The sequence below is a fragment of the Lucilia sericata genome, unplaced genomic scaffold (assembly GCF_015586225.1).
Source record: "Lucilia sericata isolate MDLA Ls3-8-SP2 unplaced genomic scaffold, ASM1558622v1 Contig001071F_arrow, whole genome shotgun sequence".
NCBI lineage: Eukaryota > Metazoa > Arthropoda > Insecta > Diptera > Calliphoridae > Lucilia > Lucilia sericata.
The window spans coordinates 36,032-52,175 of record NW_023995048.1 but is presented as its reverse complement, the minus strand read 5'-3'; positions in this window follow the sequence as shown (position 1 = coordinate 52,175).

The following is a 16,144-nucleotide window of genomic DNA, read 5'->3' as shown; positions in this document are numbered from 1 at the left end:
TCAAAAATTGAAAACTTTTTAAAACTTTTTGATGTAAAAAGTAAGTAGGTGGATGGAAATCAAAAGAAATTTCGATTAAAATTTTGTAGTTGGATGGAAACTACTACGGAAATCTCAACTTACAACACATCAACAGGAGCGCCTTGCAAGCCATACGAAGACTTATGTTCAAGGTCGAAAAAAAAGAGGGTCACACAAAAACTTTTTTCAATCTCAAATGAGGAAATTGCTGATACATTTAACGAAATGCTGAAAAAGGAAAAACAACCTATGGATGTCGTACATATTGCAACTATTCTTCCTAATGCATCACCAAAACGACTTAAGCGAATTGTGGAAAGTATATAAACTCCAACATCACAATCAAATTTTATTGAAGAGGAAGCAATAGCGCTTATGTTGGAACTGGGTCTCAGTCTAAATAAGTACCAAATATTAAGGAAAGCTCTGCATGAAAAAGGACACAATATATTACCATCATACAAGGCGATCCAGGAAAAAAAAAACAAACTATCCTACCATCACCTATTGCTGTTAATGATGTGGAAGCTTGTATTGATATATCATCTTTGCTCGAAAACACAGCATCAAGAATTGTGTCAGACTTTTCAGAAGACCAACTAAGGAAAATTCATAACTGTGATGTTGTCTTAATGTGTAAGTGGGGATGTGACGGTTTATCAGCACTTCCAGAATACAAACAAGCTTGTGGAAGTCGGACATTAGCAGACTACGAAAGTGTATTTATGTCATCATTAGTGCCATTACGAATTCGTTCATATTCCCTTACTCCATCATCGTCAAGCATCGGAAATTCATTTGAAGATATATGGATCAATACAACTCCGGGTTTAAAAAATTTTTGTATACCCATTGGATTTGAATATATAAAGGAGTCAAAGAAAACAACAAAAGATTTAGTGGAATATTTAAAAGATGAAATAAATGCACTGGAGCCCATTTGCATAAAAATAAAGGAATTCTTATTAACGTATCATATCAGCTAAGCTTAACAATGATTGATGGAAAGGTCAGCAATGCCATAGCAGAAACTTCTTCCTTCTGGAGATGCTCAATATGTAATGAGAAAAAGTCGCAATTCTCAAATATAAACAAAAGCAGAAGTATTAATGAAGAAGTCCTGTCTTTCGGAATTTCACCACTTCATGCCAGAATGCGATTTTTGGATTACTTTTTACACATAGCATACGACCTCAAATACAGAAGTGTGCCAGAGAATCTTACTAAATCAACAAAAAATAATGAAGAATTGAAAGAACTGAGAGCTGCGGAAAAAAGCAGAATCCAAGAAGAATTTAAAGTTCAGATGGGATTAAACATCGACAAACCACTTCCAAGTTGCGGTAGTACAAATGACGCTAATACGGCGAGAAGGTTTTTTCGTGATTTTGAAATTACTTCAAAAATAACTGGAATCGACAAGGAGTTGCTTCGAAGAGTTAACACTATTTTAATGGCACTGAATAGTAAACATAAAATTAATGGAAATCGATTTGGGGAATATATATCTGAAATTTCTAAATTACTTGTATCTCTGTATCCATGGAGGGAACTAACACCAACAGTACACAAAGTATTGTGTCATGGTCAAATAATAATTGAATCGAATATTCTTCCACTTGGAGAGTTAACAGAAGAAGCCCAGGAAGCGAGGAATCGAGATTTTAAGCATGTTCAACTATTCAGCTCAAGAAAATGCTCCAGGCAATCACAGAATGAAGATATTTTTAATAGTTTACTTCTATCTTCTGATCCTGTTCTTTCAACTATGCGAAAAAGATGGATTTGTTATGAAACTCTATCATCTCAAAACAAGGAAGATTTAAAGGACTTATATTATCTTCTGGATATGTATATCGATATGACAGATTATTTTATAGAAAATAAGTAGTGTTAGGAATTAACTATATAAGTAGGTTGTAAGAATTAATTGTATTATGTTTAAGATAAACAGTTCAAATAAAACAAGTAAGAGTGTTATATTCGGCTGTGCCGAATCTCATATACCCACCATCAAACTGTATGCCATAAAAGGAATGCTCCCCTATAAACATCAGGGTGATATTTGGAATATGGCTTAAGTCAATTATGGACCGAGCTCTTTTGAACTAACAAAATATTAATTTTTAAAAACCAAATATTTTATTTAAATTTTTAAACCGTGAGCGTATGATAATTTTCTGAAGAGGACCTTTATATGCGTTAATTATGAACCGATACTCATAAAATTTTGTACATAGATTTCGTTTGTATAGAACTTGTTTATGCAAAATTTCAGCGCTATACTCTTATTTTAAATAAGGAAAACTCGTATTTCAATAACCAAAACTCTTTCCTGAAGGGAACCTTTTATATGGGCTAGGGTCAGTTATAAATGAGTCGTCATTAAATTCGGAATGAAGAATTATGTTCCTAAGTATAAACTTTTTTATGTCGATTTTAATCGCTGTACTTCCAATTATCTGAATTTTCTTCATAAAATTTTCTAAAGAGGAACTCATATGGGGTATGGTCAATTGTTGACCTATCCTCATAACTTTTTTTGTAGACCGATTTTGATTCATATAAAACTTGTTTACATTAAATATCATCGCCCTACTCGAATTTTTATGCCAGTAATTAACGTTAATGTAATTTTATAAAGGGGGCTTGTATGGGGGGTAGAGTGAATTACCGACACATTCCGCATGAAATTCGGAGCGAATTTCATAACCGTATTTCATAACTCATATTTTTAAGCCAGTAATGATCGTTTAAGTATTTTCTGTAGGGCGGTAGGGTAAATTATGGACCGATCCTCCCTAAATTTGGTGGAGAGATTTTGGCACGCATTAAACTTATGTGCATCAATTTTAGTCACTACAGTCATATTTTTAAGCCAGTAATGAGCATTATAGTTATTTGCAGAGGGGGTCCTTATATGCGGGAAGGGTAATTTATTGGCCGATCCAAAAAAAAAAAATTGGTACAGAGGTTTTGGCTCGTAAGAAACTTAAGTGTGTAGCACTTCATCGCTTCACTCATATTTTTAAGACAGTAATGAGCGTTGAAGCTATTTCCTGAAGTGGACCCAATAGGGGAGTAGGGCCAATTATGGACCTATCCACATAAAAGTTATTAAAAAGATTTTGGCTCGCGAGGAACTTAATTGTGTAAAATGTTATTGCTATATTCGTAATTTTTAGCCAGTAATGAGCGTTAAAGTCATTTTCAGATGGAGGATAGGGTCATTTATGGGACGATCTTAAAAAAAAATAGTAGAGCGATTTTGGTTCGTAAGAAACTTACTTATACCGAATTTCATCGCTATACTCGCATTTTTGGACCAGTAATGAGTGTTAAAGTCATTTTCTGAAGGGGACCGTATATGGGGGTAGGGTCATTTATGGGCCGATCCTAAAATAGAAATGTAGAGAGGTGTTAGTTCGTTAAAAACTTATTTATACCGAATTTCAACACTATACTCGCATTTTTGGGCCAGTAATGAGTGTTAAAGTCATTTTCTGAAGGGGACCTTATATGGGGGGTAGGGTCGTTTATGGGCCGATCCTAAAAAAATTGGTTAAAAGGTTTTGGTTCGTAAGAAACTTACTTATACCGAATTTCATCGCTATACTCGAATTTTTAGGCCAGTAATGAGTGTTAAAGTAATTTTCTGAAGGGGACCATATATTAGGGGTAGGGTCATTTATGGGCCGATCCTCAAAAAATTTGGTAGAAAGATTTTGGCTCATATGAAACTTACTTATGTCGAATTTCATCCCTATACTCGTACTTCTGAAGCAGTTATGTCCGTTAAAGCTGTTTTTTGGAGGTCCACTTGTATGGGGGCTATCCGAAAAATTGGACCGATATTGCCTATTTTCAATACCAAACAAACCTTAGCAATAGAGAATATTTATGCAAAATTTCAACTGTCTAGCTCCTCTCGTGTGGTCCCTATCGTGATTTCAACAGACAGACGGACGGACATGGCTAGATCGTCTTAGAATTTAATAAGGACCCGGAATATATATACTTTTATGGGTCTATGGCCAATATTTCGATGTGTTACAAACGGAATGACAAAATCAATATACCCCCCATCTTTTTTGATGGTGGGTATAAAAAGCTATTATACTAACTGATGATATCGCATTAAATTGTGTTTTATATTTCGGTGGGCGGGAAAGGTGATTTAGGTCTTGTTGTGCGTGGCTCATAATAAAATTATAATTTTTTTATTGTATATACAATGTTATAGTCTTTAATAAAATAATTAACTAAATAATTTTTAAAAATTGTCCAAATATTTTATTCAACACCAAATGTATGTTCTGTCATACTTAATACTAAAATATGAAAAAGATGAAATTAAAGGACACAGGTTTAAATGAACATATTTTTGAATGTGATTGAGATATTGGCTTGAAATTTTTTGTAAAGGGTCGAGAATTTCCATATCTAACTAAAAAATGATATTAAGGGATAAATATGGACTAAATTGTTGTAGCTATCTGCGATCCTATTAAAATTTTGATATAAATCATAGTTTTAGAAATTAAACAAATATGTAATATATGACAAAATCTTTATTTATGAACAAAACTCAATGAAATTTTCAACGCTTGTTAAATTTGTCATTTCAAATAAGAAAATGCAAAAAAAAAGGTCAAAGGGCATCCCGCAATTCCCAAAAATAGGAATGAAAATCCCAAAAATGGGATTTTTTACATTTTTGCCCATAGGGTCCACATTTCTTTCAGGGCTGGGAAAATACTTTTGGAGTAAATATAAAACATATTGAGGTTTCCAAAACTGCTTTCAGTTTTCTGATCCCAGCTTTGGGATTTTAGAACATGTCGCCCAAAGTTGAAGTTTTGATAAAAAATAGGTCATATTCGGAAGGACGCAGTGGCAACATTTTCAAAAAATAGGACAAGTTTTTTACGCCAAAGCGTTCTACGTAAAAATACCTTTTAGAAAACTATAAAATTGTTATATGTTCTTAAAGAAAATTTTATTTTATTAATAAAAGAGTTAAGACACATTTTTGCCAAAAAAACGGCAAAAATCTAAAATTTTTTGAATTTTTAAATTAAAAAACGTATATTTTTGGATCTGTAAATGATATTGATCTGAAATTTTTTGTATATTATTGGAAATTTTGTTGTCTAACTAGCAAGAAAAAATTGAGTCCATTTGGTCCAAAATTACGGTATTCAAAAAAAGGCGGACCAAGGTATGGTAAATTTTGTATCACTAAATTTTTAAATGCCTATAACTCAGATATTATAAGAGATAAGTAGTATGTCCAAGCATGTTTTTCAAGATCTCGTCGCTTTCAGAAAATTTGTATTTGGATGAAAAACAAAAAAATGGCACGAGTTTAAAAATTTTACATGTCGTAGGTACCCTACTTTGAGCCGCCACAGCGCCGTCCCTGGGGCATCTGTGGGGTTCATCTTCAAAACATAAACTCGAATACTCCTTGGCTACGCTCACGCCAAATTCTATACCGATCGGATCAGCCGTTTAGAAATGCCAGATTTATTTCCAAAAAATTTCGATTCTGCCCCACTGTGGCACTGTCATATTTTATTTTATTATTTAAGATTCATAATATATTAATTACACTATTTTTCTATGAATATTATGAATATTATTCAATAACTCATTTAAGTTTTACAATGAATAATTAGAACTGAACATGACGGGACAAAACACAAAACATCACTGAACTTAGCAAAATTTCTGCATTATTTATTTTTATTTTTTTCGCGTTCACGCTAAAAAATGGAGTATTTATATTTTTTGTGTTTTTGTACTCTTCTTACTATCATTATCCTAAAAGTATACTTCCAGACGGGGAAAACTAGAAATCAATGTATTTTGTTTTTGTAAAATGTGTGCTCTCGTCTGACAATCGTACAGAAGTGACTACAATCCACACTTCCAGTTGAATAAAATACAACATTAATGTGAACACTCTTCAAACTGTCTTCCAGAAGTCACATAAACATAAAAACCAAGAAGATACAAATTAGGAAACAATGTATATTGTTATTGTAAAATGTGTGTTCTCACCCAACTCTCATTCAGAAGTCACTAAAACGTATACTTCCACACTAAAAAAATTCAACAGTCATGGTTTTTTGTTTAAGCAAAATGGATGCACTCTTCTAACTATCATCCGGAAGTAACTTAAAAGTATATTTTTCTAGAAGACGAAAATTCGAAATCAATGTATTTTGTTTTTGTAAAATGTGCGTTCTAGTCTGACAATCGTCCAGAAGTGTTTCTGACGTGGCGTCGGGGGTGATGCGCAATAGTTTTTTCTTCTAAATGTATAACGTGGTTTTGTCTTCGGCTGAGGTAACTTAGTCGCGTCCAGGGTCGACTTACGGATCCACAAACCTTAAGTAATAACACGATATATTTACCCTTTCTGGGGGTTAACTTAAACAATCTCTTTATTGAATTTTATTCTTTAAAATACAATTTGAAAGATAAATAATACGAGTGAATAGCTACGATAAGATGTAACGGTTCGGCAGTTATATCGGCTTCTAGCTTCGGATTTCGGTATATTTCGGCTTGGGTCGGGTTTTCGGCGGGATCGGCTATTGCTGCAGCCGACTTAACTCAGGATCGGGTTTCGGCAGGTTCGGTTATCGGCATACGAGGAATCTTATAATTAATTGCAAAGAAATATCTTAAACAGGGATGGAAAATGAGATTTTGTTTCAGTATCAAAAAATATTTCAGAGGGTACTTTTTTGGATCTTAGAGTACTAAAATATTTTTTTTGCTGAAAGTTGTTAATTTCTTAAATACACCTTCACATATTTAGACATTTTTAAATAATCAACAACAGAAGTAGTAAAGATTATTCGACATTTTCCAAAAACCGGTTTTCGAGTAGTTCGAATAGTTGACATTTGAAAAAAATCGGTTGATATTTTTCAAATTCAGAGAAAACGGTTTTTTATTATAAATAAAAACATCTAGTTTAATTTGAAAAAAAATTATGACCCGAACTGATTTTTTAAAATAAACATTATTTCTTTAATGTAAAAAATTGGGAAGAATCATAATCCTAGTTTATTCTAAAGTCCCTGTTTAGTAAATTTTCATAGCCATTCCAACACTGCTATAATATTTCAGCGATAATTGGAATATAATCTTAAGATTGATAAAGTTTTATCCAACAGTTATTCCAATCAATTTTACAAATACATTTTTTTAATTAATTAGGAAAATCAAAAAAGTTTAACCAAAGGTGCTTTAGAAAAATATACTCTAGTTTCTTGACTCGAATATTTTAAAATTTAGACAGGCTGTATTATTATTTATTTCAAAATTTAATTGAAGTAATCTTTGAATACAAAGCAAATAAAAGTATTCGAAACCGGCTTTTAAAAAGTTAAAAATACGGGTTATTCGATATTCGAAAAAATCAACATTTAGAAAAAACCGACACTGGTAAATCAGAAAAAACCGGTTTTAAGACCGATTGAAAAACTGAATCGATCACCCTAATATACATATATTGATATAATGAATCTTTGTCCGTCCCTCAATGTTAACCTTTTAGATATAATTTGATGAACTTCAATGTCCATGGTATCATATAGCTACCATAAAAATATTACCCCGATATTGAACTTCGTAAATATGTATATTAAAATCAGTCATGATACAATTTGTTATATTTTAATAAATCCTGTCTTAAAGAAATTCAAGCCACATTTGGCCCTACTCAAGGATGAATTTAGAAATTCAACTTATTTATTTATATTTATTTTTTATATTTACAAAGCAAGCGTAACAAACAAGTAGAATTTAGGATAAATTGTGTTACTATGTTAGTTAAACTGAAAAATTTGATTGATAATAGAATGAAACCATAAAGTGTTATATACCATTGTAAAGCTTATGAAATTACGCGTGCGCTGATGTACATATTAAGTATGTTAGATAAATATAGCTAACAGAATACCTGGGACAAAATAGAGTTTAAAATATTAAGATAAAATACAAAACATAAAGAATTTCGAAAAACAGAAAAAACCATTTCGGTGAAATTGAGGTGAGGCGAGGTTTATAATATAATAATTTCAATTAATTACATTATATATTTCTATGTAAAAATATGAAAAACTTAAAATTTTTCCGAAAAATTACGACATTTTGGTGTTGTATACAAATTTGTGTATGTCATTGAAATCGTCTCCCAAGGACCTTTCATATGGTACTAAATTTGCATATGGTTTATTTGTCAAAAATGTGAAAAAAATAACATAAAAACCCTAAAAAGGACCTTTTTATCCTTTGATCCAGCTCACCAAATATTGACGTCAATTTTGAGAAATGGTATCTTAGAATGAACTAAATTTTCATTTTCGGTGGGAACATCAGCTATTTCCATTTTGGGGCTACCCTAATATACATATGTGTTATTAAATTAAAATTCGATGTACATAGGTGTTCATTTGTTAAAAAATCAATATTCATATCAAATTCTACACATGAGACCATACATAAGACCATCCATGACATGAAACAATAATTTGCTTTAAAGTCCAAATAATTTTCACCAAAAATTTCTCTTATTATCTATGGTTGAATTCTTAATTTCAAAACATATCGTTTTATATTAGATAGAAATTGAGTCCTTCGAGCTTCATTTGGAAATAATTAGTTTTAAAGTCAAATATTTTTTCAAAATTGAAATTTTTGGTAATTTTCTCATATAATATTAACAATGGAATTTAATTAGATTAATATTCATATAATGTCAATCAAGATAAAAATTCGAAATGAGCTGCATTGGTTATTTGCAAAACATACTTCTAAAAAGTGGCTTTTAAAACTAGATTTCAAAACATTCTTAGAATTTCAAATTTGAACTTTTAGAGATACTTTGACCCCCATTTTCTCATTGTCTGATTATGTTTTATCATAACGATAAATTGACATTTTACATACAAAAATTATTTTAACCGGCAGTATATCCACCTGTTAAACGATAACCGGAGGTTGAGATATTGGCCCTGAGAGTATCAAATAAGACTCGGGAGTATCACGGTACTTTTGAACATCAAATACTATCAAAAAAAGTACCATCGTACCAAATTTGCCATCCCTGATCTTAAATCTAAATATTACATTCGTTCTTAGCCTATGGGAACCGACGACCGAAGTCACGGTAAGAACAGGCGACTGAAGTCACGGTAAGAACAGGCGACCGAAGTCACGGTAAGAACAGGCGACCGAAGTCACGGTAAGAACCGACGACCGAAGTCACGGTAAGAACAGGCGACCGAAGTCACGGTAAGAACCGACGACTGAAGTCACGGTTAAAAATTTATTAGCTAACACTCAACCTAAGGCTAAGTGTTAGTTTCAAAAATACAACTGATTCTACAAAGTAAAATCAGTCGGCTCTTCAATTATTTCATTAATAATTTCGAGTCTTTATTAGCAGATTCTCGTCTTGTGTGAACCGCCCCGAATGTAACACAACCTGATCTCCTTATACTAATTTGTAAATAAACTAAATGGGAATTCTATTGTTATTTAACGTGTTCTGTTCAATAAGCAATGCAATTGATTGATTTACTTATATATACCTTTAGGTATAATGTGTTGTGTATGAAAACAACATGTTCGAATGAATGTGGTATAAGTTGTCTATGAAATATTTATGTTTGATTGAATATATGTAAGTTGTGTATAGGAAACAATAGGGGGGTTCATTTAAGTAGCGGGAAAAACTAAATATAAGAAATATACAATACAAATATAATTTTATATTTGTATTTTATATTTTATAGGCACGAGACTATTTCTACGTTACAAATGTTTGAAGGGATTATTCGCTCTTTTTTACTACGACAACAGAACCTTTTTCTTGCGCACATATTTTGCTGATTTTCGGCTCGAATTTAACTCGAATTCAACTCGTTTTCCACACGCTCGTACGCGAGTTGAAAAACAAAAACATGTAAATATCGCTTACGAAGCGAATGCCAAACACATAAAACGACAAAAAAATGCTAGATTTGCACTTTAAATGCCGCTATGGCAACACTAGTGTGAGCTTATGTACGTGTGAAACTAAAGCAAGAGAGCTCACTTGAGAGCTCGTTGCGTTTCGCTGCTATATATAGAATTAGGAACAGCGTTGCCACTAACCAAATTGTAATCCTACCAAATTTTTGGCAAAAACCTACCAGAATCGTTTAAAACCTACCATTTTTATAAAATCATATAAAACTTTTTTGAGAAAAGTATGACTAATTTATTAAGGTATTTCGTCCCCTAAAATGTAATAGGGTGTTACAACACTATTCAAAGTTTTACGATACATTTATTTCTTGAGTTGCTTATCTAAATTATGGGGGAAACGTCCTAGAAGATATGAATTTTCTAATATATGAATATTTTTATATCTTGTACCTAATTTCAATGATTAAAATAATTCGATTAAATTTGCTACACATGGTGTTTAAAATCCATCCAGACCCAATAAAAATCGGAAAACTCCTCGAAAATCATTTTAATGTTCAAAAATATGCTGCAATTGTGAACAAATTTACCATAACTCAGTTTTAAGTACCCAAGATTCATACCATGAACTACCAGAATCGGTCCCCTAGCTCCCAAAAAAATATCAACACAATAATATTAATATGTACACATACACTGAAAAAAATCCATGCCTAATATATACAAAAAATGTCGTACATTGTACGAATCGTTCGTTGTTTCGCACCACGAAATGCTTTCGTAATATATACGAAATTGTACGAAATATTTAGTATAATGCAAAATAATTTGGAAAAATTAATTTACATAAATTGAAAAAAGTGAATTTTGGATAAATATGGTAAAATTTACCAAATATTAATTTATGCAAACATTTTTGTGCATTTTAAGATAATTTTTCTAATTTTAGTTCAAAATTATTCTCCACACGAATTTTTATTTTTTTTTTATGAAAATAATTCGTGAATAATATTACCCTTTTTCTTAAATTTTATAAAAATGTTGTAGTTTTATTTAATGATAATTTAATTAATATCATTATGTTTAATTTTGCTAAAATTAGTTCTTCATAAACAAGTTCTGTGTTTCAGAATTTCAGACAACATTTTATCCTAGCTCTCACATAAGTCGCTTTCAGAAAATTTCGATGAAATTTGAGATACATATGCATGCTTTTAAGATAAACTTAACACAAATTGTTTTAAGAAATTAATGGCTCTGTTGTTTTTAATCCTTAATTCGTCTAAGAATTTTTCTAAGGATCGATCCCAAATAGGACCAATTTCAGTTATTAGGCCTAATTTCGAACTGCATTTAATATCTAAAAATATACTACAAACGTTGATATAAATGTTAATATTTTATTACATTATATATATCATTGCTGTGGCCTCCGGTAGGTTAGTGGTTAGTTTTCTAGTCTGGTAGACCGGAGGTGGTGGATTCGATTCCCACCTGAGGCACTGGTTAAGGAGCGCACAACAGGCCCGATAGAGGCCTAGGTGTATTTCTTCAGATTTGATGTATATACATCCTCCTTTCAAACTAACTAACATATACATCTTTGTACTAAATTTTGTGATTTTTAGGTAGGTTGTGACAAACCTAAAAAAACTTGATTTAAAATATCATCCTACCAAACGAAAAAAATCCTACCAAATTTGGTAGGAAAAGCCCAAAAGGGCATCGCTGATTAGAAATAAGAAATCACAACGTTGCCTCTTAAATATACACAAAACTAGATTTGGATGATTCAAAGCTGATGACGAGATATATTTCCCTGTATAACGAAATAGAAAAAAAGCCGTAAAGGAATATTATTTGTTAAGAATGCCGCTATATCAAATACTTTCTAAAACATTATTCAATGCTTTCTACGTAAACAAACTTTTGCAGTAGAACACTAAAGAAAAACAAGTTTATTTTCTCAATTGAGTCTACCGAACATGTAACTTATTAAGTTACCCAGCAAAAACTCGGTAATGGGTTGTACTTCCATAACCACTTACTTTTCAATGTCTACTACTTACCGTCTACATTACTTAGAAGTACTCTAGTAATGACTTTCTTATAATCTGATATAGAAATACTTTATTTTTGGCTTTGTCATTTTGTTTGCACATTTTATTTAATTGCGTGTTAAGAATTGTGTTTTACAAAAAAGAAAACAAAATAAGATTTGTATGTGAAAACCATTATTTGACTCACAATAAAATAGCTAAGCAGTGGTGCAGTGAGTAGAACATTTGCCTAACAAACCGAAGTCTTTGGTTCGTATTCTAGCTGGCTCTTTTTATTATTAAAAAAAAAACAACTTACTCAACAACTGTTTTGTAAAAGAAATTGTAAGTACTTCTTTAACTCCCTATTTGCAAGCGAGCGTAGAAGTACTTGCCTCCAATGACATCACCGTGTTAAAATAATGACTTAGAATGCTAATGAAGAAGTAGTGAAAAGAGGTTTTATTAGCTTTTTAACTCATTACTTTTCAATGTATGTTTTTCCTGGATAATTTATATACGCTCCACCATTATTACGCTATTAATCTGTCTCCGTCTATGTACATATCTTGGTCAATTTAGAAAAAAAGATCCTCTCGGAAATGTGCTTTAATAATAAAGTGTCTTATTTATTCAACAATCGTAACACATACTGTAAATTGTGAAAATTAAAGCACATTTACTAGGGTTGTCAATTATTCGTGTTTAGAATTAATTATTCGAATAAAAATGTACTATACTTTTTTCATTCGAGTAGTCGATTAAATTTCAAAAATTACTCGATTATTCGAACGAATAACAAATAAAAGTTTTTATTCGAATAATTTATTAAAATATAAATAAAATTTGCCAAACACGTTCAAAATCTTAAGGTACGGCTAAAAGCGGTTTTCATACATTGATACACTTATAAATCAGCAACTTAGTTGAATCTTAATTTACTTTAGTTGTGTTTTTTTTTCGAAGTTTATGTAAATTTTCAGTACAAATTTAAGTAGGTATAAATTTTATAAATAGCGATAGATATTAGGGACCGTAACTGTTATGACTATTTTTATTTTTTTTTTTTTAGCAAAACTAAAAGTTATTTCTTGACTTTTATTTTTTTGAGCAGAAATAAAAGTTATTTTTTGACTTTTATTTTTTCGGGCAGAAATAAAGGTTATTTCCGATCATTAAAAAAGTTATTTTTTGATTTTTACTATTTTGAGCAAAAATAAAAGTTATTTTTTTCGAGCAAAAGTAAAAGCATGGCATTTTCTTAAAATTTAGTTCATGGCGATCAAGATTGTATACTTGATGTTGTTCTCCGATATTTTCTTATGGCTGCTTTTTTATTTGAAAATTCATAAATAATTATTATTTTCGGTCCCTGATAGATATACCTACTTAAAAATTAAGTATGGATTACAATGCTTCCAAGTTTTCAAGTTGTTCTCCGATATTTTTTCAAGTTGTTATCCTATATTTTCTTATGGCTGCTTTTTTATTTGAAAATTCATAAATAATTATTATTTTCGGTTCCTGATAGATATACCTACTTAAAAATTAAGTATGAATAACAATGCTGCCACGGTTACAAAATATATACACCCTGTGATGGTTTGTGAATTTGATAAGAAAAATTAAATTGCCAGATACAAAGTTTCAAAGCAAATTGTAAAAAAAATTTCAAACTTGTTTGATTTTTTTTGGTGTGGAAACATTTTTATACCCTCCACCACCATCAGTGGTGATAGAGGGTATATATAACTTTGTCATTCCGTGTGTAACACCAAGAAATATTCATCTGAGACCCAACAAAGTATATATATTCTGGGTCCTTATCAAATTCTGAGTCGATTTAGCTATGTCCGTCTGTCCGTCTGTCTGTGTAAAACACGCTCACGATAAAACGAAGCAATAGAGCTTAACCAAATTCACCCAAAATGTTCTTCATTTTCCTAAGTTGTTTGGTATTGCAAATGGGCAAAATCGGTTCACACCGGGAAAAGTTATGAATCAAAATTTAAAACAACCTCGGAAAAAAATAAGCATTTTTTACACATTCTGATGTAGTTTTCTCGAAAACTATGCAAGATAAGTCCATGAAAATCACCATACATTCGTTTCTGCACAAGATCTTGATCCCTGCTGAAAATTGCCAGAATCAGTCCACAATTTCATATACCTCCCATACAAAAGTACATATTCCCGGAAAATGGGTTTTTTGTTAATAACTTCCGCCACAATGTCGATATCTTCACAAAATTTTACAAATTAAAATCTCATGTCAATAGAATTCTTTCAGAGGAAAAATTTTTTGGATCGGTCCATAATTGGACATAGCTCCCATACAAGGTCCCCTACCGAAAATCACTTAAACGCGCATAACTCATTACTAAATTAAGATATCCAAATAAAATTTGGTATAAGTATTGCCCATATGCATAGAAATATTACTGTTAATTTTTTTTCCGATCGGTCCATAATTGGTCATAGCTCCCATACAAGGTCCCCTCCCGAAAATCACTTAAACGCGCTTAACTCATAACTAAATTAAGATATCCATATAAAATTTGGTACAAATATTACTCATATGCACAGAAATATTGTTGTGAAAATTTTGTCCGATCAGTCCATAATTGATCATAGCTCCCATACAAGGTCCCCTCCCGAAAATCACTTAAACGCGCATAACTCATTACTAAATTCAGATATCCAAATAAAATTTGGTGTAAGTATTGCCCATATGCATAGAAATATTACTGTGAAAGTTTTTTCTGATCGGTCCATAATTGATCATAGCTCCCATACAAGGTCCTCTCCCGAAAATCACTTAAACGCGCATAACTCATTACTAAATTAAGATATCCAAATAAAATTTGGTACAAGTATTGCCCATATGCATAGAAATATTACTGTGAAATTTTTTTCCGATCGGTCCATAATTGGACATAGCTCCCATACAAGACCCCCTCCCGAAAATCACTTAAACGCGCTTAACTCATAACTAAATTAAGATGTCCATATAAAATTTGGTACAAATATTACTCATATGCACAGAAATATTGTTGTGAAATTTTTTTCCGATCGGTCCATAATTGATCAAAGCTCCCATACAAGGTCCCCTCCCGAAAATCACTTAAACGCGCATAACTCATTACTAAATTAAGATATCCAAATAAAATTTGGTGTAAGTATTGCCCATATGCATAGAAACATTACTGTGAGAGTTTTTTCCGATCGGTCCATAATTGGTCATAGCTCCCATACAAGGTCCCCTCCCGAAAATCACATAAACGCGCATAACTCATTACTAAATTAAGATATCCATATAAAATTTGGTATAAGTATTGCCCATATGCATAGAAATATTACTGTCAAATTTTTTTCCGATCGGTCCATAATTGGTCATAGCTCCCATACAATGTCCCCTCCCGAAAATCACTTAAACGCGCATAACTCATTACTAAATTCAGATATCCATATCAATATAAAATTTGGCACAAGTATTACTCATATTCACAGAAATATTACTGTGAAAATTTTTTTCGATCGGTCCATAATTGGTCATAGCTCCCATACAAGGTCCCCTCCCGAAAATCACTTAAACGCGCATAACTCATTACTAAATTCAGATATCCATATCAATATAAAATTTGGCACAAGTATTACTCATATGCACAGAAATATTACTGTGAAATTTTTTTCCGATCGGTCCATAATTGATCAAAGCTCCCATACAAGGTCCCCTCCCGAAAATCACTTAAACGCGCATAACTCATTACTAAATTAAGATATCCAAATAAAATTTGGTGTAAGTATTGCCCATATGCATAGAAATATTACTGTGAAATTTTTTTCCGATCGGTCCATAATTGGACATAGCTCCCATACAAGACCCCCTCCCGAAAATCACTTAAACGCGCTTAACTCATAACTAAATTAAGATGTCCATATAAAATTTGGTACAAATATTACTCATATGCACAGAAATATTGTTGTGAAATTTTTTCCGATCGGTCCATAATTGATCAAAGCTCCCATACAAGGTCCCCTCCCGAAAATCACTTAAACGCGCATAACTCATTACTAAATTAAGATATCCA